General features: G+C 42.0%; 1 pseudogene; it reads left to right on the top strand.

The window, feature by feature from the left end:
• The first annotated feature begins 1,510 nt into the window (after window positions 1–1,510).
• LOC113606778 (interferon regulatory factor 3-like) lies at window positions 1,511–2,849 on the top strand (annotated as a pseudogene).
• Window positions 2,850–7,439: the final 4,590 nt, after the last annotated feature.

Genomic DNA, 7,439 nt, shown 5'->3' with positions numbered 1-7,439 from the left:
GATTCATCTACCTTTCTGAGGAAGCGTGGCCTTTTGTGGGTAATGGTGCCAGAAATGGCATGAATTGCTAGTTGAAATCCTAGCAATATTCAGCAAGGATTATCATAATGTTATGGATGTCTTTAACCAGCTCCCCACTCAGAATACATACACACCCTCGAAACTGGTTTGGAATTTACCAGCAACCTTCCAAGTTGATGGGTTAATTAACTTGCAGGCAATGTATGACATGTCATGAAACATCTAAAGTCAAGCAGCACAGAAGGTATAAAACTTAAAGCTACAGTTTCTCACCCATTATTTTGTAGAGTTTTTTTTTTTAAACACTTGTTTCCTTTCACTTAATAAAAACAAAAAAACAGTATTTCCCACCCCACACCCCTTGGTTCATAGAATCAAGGGAACACAAAATGAAAACTCTGGGTGAAAATATTCGTTGACATAAATATATAAGACAGCCCCCAAATCTCCCTAGCTTAAAACCAGTCATTGGCTTTCACGTTCTTTTAGGATGGAGCCCAGGCATCCCAGGCTGCTCTATCAAGCGCTTGTGATCAGATGGCTGCCCACGCTCATCCCAAAGCCTGACATGTCCTGCCACAAACTCAGTACTCAGGCTCTACAGAGTACGGGCTGTTCCCAGAAGGTCCCAGGTCCTCTCCTGCCTTCATGCCTTTACACCTGTGGATCTCTCAACAGTCCCTCATTTCTTTACCAGGCTAACTCCTGCTCACCTCTCCAAACTCAGCCCAGGTGCTACCTCTTCAGGCAAGTCTTCCCTAACTTCCACTGGAGTCTCCCGAGGCATCATGTGCTGATCCTCACCACACTACGTTTCACACGATTTTACATCAGTCTCTTTATTTGGTGCTACCTCCAAAGGGGGGAACTCCATGCAAATCTCTCACTGCTATCAAGACCCAACAAAGGGCCAGACACATAGTAAGCACTCAGGGCATCTTTGCTGAATGAAAGAGTGAATGAATGAATGAAAGATGATCACTTAGCTATTCATTTTCCCACAAACTCTGAGCACATCGTGGAAATTGAGAGAGATGATTGTTCCCTTCCTTAAAATGCTGCTTCTACCCCAAGGACCCATACGGTCCAACACAGCCAGAAGTATCTCAAGGCTGCAGAAACCCTAGTCCAAAGCAGTATCCAGATGAGCTCATTATCTAGATGAGCCCAGGGGTATCCACCAAACTCAAGATACTTGTGATCAGTAACAAAACCAAAGCTAGGCCAAAATCCTGAAACTGGCTCCCGTCTGAAATGGTCTAGAAACTCACTTTGGTCCAGATCTTTCTAGCATGAGGCCAGTGTAAGTATGTTTGTGTGTTTGTATTCATCATAAAAGCAGTAGATAGAAAAGAAAGCTCCACCACTCTAAATCCCAGCTGCCAGGAAGGGGACGGATACATGCAGCTGTGAGCTCGAGAGCTACCTGGAGTCCAAGAGCAGGCCTAGGTCCCAGCACCCTGCGTGCACCGAGCCTCTATGCTGGACCATGGGAACCCTAAAGCCTCGGATCCGTGTGGCAGCTGGGCCTGGGGCAGCCGTAGGGCGTGGCCTGCCTGGACCAGAGCCGCATGTGCCTCTGCATCACTTTGAAGAATGGTTTGCAGCAAGATGCCCAGCGGGAGGACTTCCGCATCTTCCAGCCTGGGCCAAGGCTAGAGGTCCTAAAACTCTGGGAAGGATAAGCCCAACCTGCTGACCCAGAAGAGGAATTTCCGGTCTGCCCTAAACCAGAAGGAAGTATTTTATTGCATTTGGTCTAGGACAGAGCAAGGACCCCCCAGGATCTGCACTAGATCTACGAGTTTGTGACCTCAGGAGCTGGGGACTTTCCTGAGCCGGATACCTCTCCAGACACCAGTGGCAGATGTGGTACCTCTGACGCCCAGAAGGAGTTCCTGAGTGACGTGGGCTTGGCCCCATTACCAGATGGGGGCCTTCGAGCCTGGGTGTGGACCCTGAGCACACTCCTCAGCTTTTGCTGAGCCCCACCTTAAACATCCCTGTTCCCTGCCCTAACTTGGACCCCCGCTCCCACTCCCAATAGCCCACTGTGGCAGCTTACCTGAGGAAGGTGAGTACCAGCTGTGGCATGGGAGGGGCTGGAGCTGGGGAGACGGCCCCCTACACTCTCTCGTCCCTCTCTCTTAAGATTGCTGCTATCACTGCTCAGAGTGGAAGTTCAAGGGGACCACCTCCTACCTGGGTACCAAGTCTTCCAGCAGACTGTCTTCTGCCCCAGGGGCCTGTGGCTGGTGGGGTCAGATGCAGGGGACAGGGCACTGCTTGGACAGCCAATAAGACTGTCAGACCCCAGGGTATGACAGGCTACATGAGGCTGTGCTGAGCTGCCTTGCAGGGGGGTGGGGGGAGGAAGCGGGGAGCTCTGCAGAGAGCTTGGCAGCAGCTATGGGCCCAGAGGCTGGGGTACTGCCACTGGTACTGGGCCATGGGCTAGACCGCCTTCCTGATGGTGACCACCAGCACGATGGCGAGGCCCCCAAGGGCAAGAAAGGAGGCATGTTCCACCTGGAACCTTTTGTGGCAAACCTGATCATCTTCAGGGAAGGAAGCAGACACCATCTACACCCTGTAATTCTCTTGCTGGGGACTCGTGGTCCCAGGACCAGCTGTCTATCAAGAGGCTCCTGGTGGTCAAGGTTGTTCCCACGTGACTCAGCACCCTGCCAGATATGGCCCATTTAGAGGGTACCTCCTCCCTGGGGCATACCTTGAACCTGCACATTTCCAACAGCCACTTACTCTCCCTCACCTTGAACCAGTACAAGGCTTATCTCCAAGACCTGGTCAAGGAGGTGGATTTCTAGGTCACTGGGAAGGCCTGAACCCTTGCTCATCATGGGTATAGGGCCCTCAGCCCTCACCTCAACCAAGAAACGGGTTCTTGAGACAGGCCGAAAACCCCTCAAACGTAAAGCAACGTATAGAGAGTGGAAATTAGCCCATAATATGATTCTCCAGAGAGAGCCATTGCTAAGAGTATGGCCCACATACTGTGAGCCCGCAAGACAAAATCCAGTTTAAAATATTTTTTTTTAATATTTCTATTAGTTGCCACAAAATAAAAATCTAAAGGTTCATGTAACTGAGATATTTTTTGTGGAGCTCTGAAGGCGGCAGAGAAGGAAATAGACTACCACAAAGTAGCACGAGAAGTTACAGCTTTTCTTGGAAAATCCAAAAATCCACCAACCCATTAGCAATGATTATCTGAAGCTGAGTGGTGCCAGTTGATTTCACATAGGGTGTGCTCTCAAGGTTGTCACAGTACCTACCTGACCCATTCATAAAACCAGTCTGGCCCCCATGTGCATTTGAGTTTGCAATCATTGATGTCTATCCTTTCAAAACCCTTCTGTAGTATGAGTATTATGAACACTGCCTACAATTTTCTCTTTTGTATTGTATCTATCTATGTATTCCTCTGGATGACCACATTATGGTATATATACACAATCCCTTCCTGATGGATATCTATCATTAATCACAAAGAAGGTAACAGTAAAAACCCTTATATGTATCTTTGTATATTTGGGCATTTCTCTTGAATAAACTTCTAAATGTGAAATTACTGAGTAAAAGGGAACACATATTTAAAATTTCAATAGATAATGCCAAAAGACTGAAGTTGGTTTAGAATCCAAGCCATTTTTTGCCCCAAGCAAGGAGCAAGGAGTAGTTGAGTTTAGAGACAGGCACCAGAGATGAACTGTTCAACTCACAGACATAGAGAACAGATTTGTGGTTGTCAGGGGGAGGGGGGTGGGGGGAGGAGGGATGGAGTGGGAGTTTGGGATTAGCAGATGTAAACTATTATATATGGAATGGATAAACAGCAAGGTCCTACTGTATAGCACAGGGAACTAGATTCAATATCCTGTGATAAACCATAATGGAAAAGAATATGAAAAAGAATGTATACATGTGTAACTGAATCACTTTGCTGTACAGCAGAAATTAACACAACACTGTAAATCAACTATACTTCGAAAAAAAAAATTTTTTTAAGAGATGAACTGTCCAACATGTGAGCCCTCTTCTTCAATAACCGTACTCCTATACCCCTAATCGACCCATAGATGATTTCCACAAAGATAATATTGCAAATGGAAAAGGCAGATGCAGCAGGACAAATATATTTTAGAGTTCTAGCTGACAAGTTATTTCACAGTCATAAATTGGGCGTGAAAACAAAATGAGATAATAATTCTGGTTATATTTATGGAATTCTCCATTTGTTGTTAAAAACAAAAGGAATTTTTATCCAAATATATTGACTAGTCTTTATTTCGTTTTTGGCACTTCTCATCGTTTCATCTAAAAAAAATACCCCCTATATTTTCTCCATTTATGTTTCAGGCTTATTTCCATTTCTGTTCCTTGTAGACTAACCCAATGTTACTGTGTGAAGGCTGCTTATGTTTCCAAGGTTTGGGCTCTACTGAGTGGAACTAAAAATAAAAATCTCGGATCAAAATTACAATAAGGAATTCACAAAAATACATCGTTTTTTCTATGATAAATGTAGCAAATGGGATGACTTGAAGGTTAAGAGTAGAGATTGCCTGGGCATAAGTCTTGACGTTCCCCCAAGCACTAGTTGGGGCAAAACATAAACCTCTCTAAAACTGTCTCTTAATCTATTAAGATTGGGGTAATACTAGGGTTATCGTTCTTTGCACAGAATCTGGCACAAAATAATGTTCATTGTTATTGTTTATTCTAACATAATAGCAAGCCCCCACCCCCTCTTAAAGTCTATAAGATGCTACAACGCTCAAGACCACTGCGGCTACTCTGTGAGTTGACAATCATGTAATGGCCAAATCGGAATGAATGACTCCTTCAGGAAAAGAAGCAGCCAGGAGTTGGGCTCAGTTTTAAATTGTACTTTAGATGCAACACCATAAATGATAAGAGTCCTGGTAAGAGGATAATGGCTAACCTTTACTTAGCACTTACTCTGTGTCACACTCTTTGAAGCATTTTATAAGCATCTTCTCAGTGTATGCCTACAATGATCCTATGGAATGAGCACTATTATTATCATCCCTGTTGTACAGATGAGAAAACCAAGTATAGAGTGTTTAATCAACTTGCTCTAAGTCATCCTCTTATTTAATAAGATGGCATAAGTCAGAAAGAGAAAAACAAATATCAGGTAATATCACTTATATGTGGAATCTAGAAAAAGGGTACAGATGAACTTATTTGCAAAGCAGAAATGGAGACACAGATGTAGAGAACAAAGGTATGGATACCAAGGGGAGAAGGGGGAGATAGGATGAATTGGGAGATCGGGATTGACATATATACACCACTATGTATAAAATAGATAACTAATGAGAACCTACTGTATAGCACAGGGGACTCTACTCAATGCTCTGTGGTCACCTAAATGGGAAGAAAATCCAAAAAACGGGGGATATATGTATACATATAGCTGATTCACTCTGCTGTACAGCAGAAACTAACACAACATTGTAAAGCAACTATTCTCTTATAAAAATTAAAAAAAAAAAAGATGGCACAGGCCTTCTGACTTCAGAGCTTACACTCTTAACCACTATAGTAAGTCAGAAACAATGGCAGAAAGAGGCCATTTACAGCTAGGACAAAAGGAGGAATTCAGGTATTGTCAACCAATATCTTTCAAGCAACTACTCTGTACCAGATACTGTTCTAATGCTACCAATGCATATTAGGAGGTTTATTCCTTATGCCATGCCTGAGAATTACATGTTACTGATAGCACTTTTGCGGATGGGGCTTAGAGCTACTGAACACCTGGGGTCACAGAGCTGTCAGCGGCAGAGGTGAGTTTCCTAAACATGTCTGCAGATTCCAAGTCCCAGGCTTTCTCCCTAGGATTGCAGTAAGAATTCCAAGCACAAATGAGTCATCCTCACCACTCAGCAAATATTTATTAAGCACTTAAAATTTGTCTCAGGTGCAAATGAACAACACAAACGGTTCCTGCACCAAGGAACAGGGATTATTTGGAAGAGAAACAATTTACAGGGACAAGTGAGTAAGTAATATTTTATATAATTAATATATAATCAGCACCATCACAGGGCCCAAAAAAATGTCTAATTGATTTGGCAAATATTTACAGTCAGTTACAGAAAAATAATTCTACTTCTCTCTTTTAAAAAAGAGGAAGATAGGGGACTTCCCTGGTAGCACACTGATTAAGACTCTGTGCTCCCAATTCAGTGGGCCCAGGTTCAATCCCTGGTCAGTGAACTAGATCCTACATGCATGTCACAACTAAGAGTTCACATGCCACAACTAAGGAGCCCGCCTGCCACAACTAAGACCCAGTGCAACCAAATAAATAATAAATATTTTTAAAAGGAGGAAGACATTTGTTTACCATGTATTTTCATATTATCCTAGAAGACTTACCTATGAAGAAAGGCATGTAGGACTAATCAGGGCAAGTAAGGAATTACTAAGTTTTGTAACTTTCCCAACTGTGATCAAAAGTACTAGATCGTGGTTACTCATTAGCCTAGGCAAATAGTCAGCTCTTGCACAGACTTGCCCTGAGTTTAGTAAGTATTAAGGGTGCATCCTGCTCATGATTTTGAATCAAAACATTTACTGATTTCATCAGAAAAGAAACAGTAAAGGAAAAGGAGAAAGACAGGTTATGAGTGAAGTAATTGACCACAGCCCTTTTCTTTTGTAAGTCACAGTATCTGTTGTGGAATAACATCTACATACAGCAATTTCGGAGCTTTGTGATTTATTTTTCTTTCCAATGGCTATCTTATCAATTGTAATGCATAGATTATTAGTGTTACAGGATTTAACTCTGTCTGTTGAAAATGTTTTAGTAAATCTATAACGATTTAAGCTAGTTTTATTATCTTTGAAATATTTATTACACTAGTAACATACATTCATTACAGAAAAACTACAAATACACATGAGCAAAATAAAAAAATTAAAATCAATTGGTAAGTCTAGTGGCCAGAAATTACTGTCACTGACATTTGGGCATACATTCTTCTAGTCTCAATAATATATATCTACATATCATTCTTAAATAACCTGGGCTCATATGGCTTGTAAGTTTCTATATTTACTTAATTGTGCATGTTCTTTATGTCATTAAATATACATCTCCACTATAATTTTCAATAGCTGTAATATCTATTTATCTATGCCACCATTTATTTACCCATTTACCCATTCCCCTATTATTGGACATTAAGGATGTTTCAAATACCATAAATAATTATATGAGGAACATACTGGGGTATATACCTGTTGCATTAGTATAAATTTCTAGAAGTGGTATTTCAGGGTCAAATAAGGACATATTTGTAAGATTTTGGCTAATTTTTTTACTGGTTTCTTTTCTTTGTTTTTTTTTTTTTTGAAAT

This window comes from Aethalodelphis obliquidens, unplaced genomic scaffold, assembly GCF_003676395.1.
Source record: "Aethalodelphis obliquidens isolate GAN/ISIS:26980383/991018 unplaced genomic scaffold, ASM367639v1 scaffold45, whole genome shotgun sequence".
Classification (NCBI taxonomy): Eukaryota; Metazoa; Chordata; class Mammalia; order Artiodactyla; family Delphinidae; genus Aethalodelphis; species Aethalodelphis obliquidens.
Note: the sequence above shows the minus strand (reverse complement) of the source record. Positions and strands in the feature narration are given on the sequence as shown.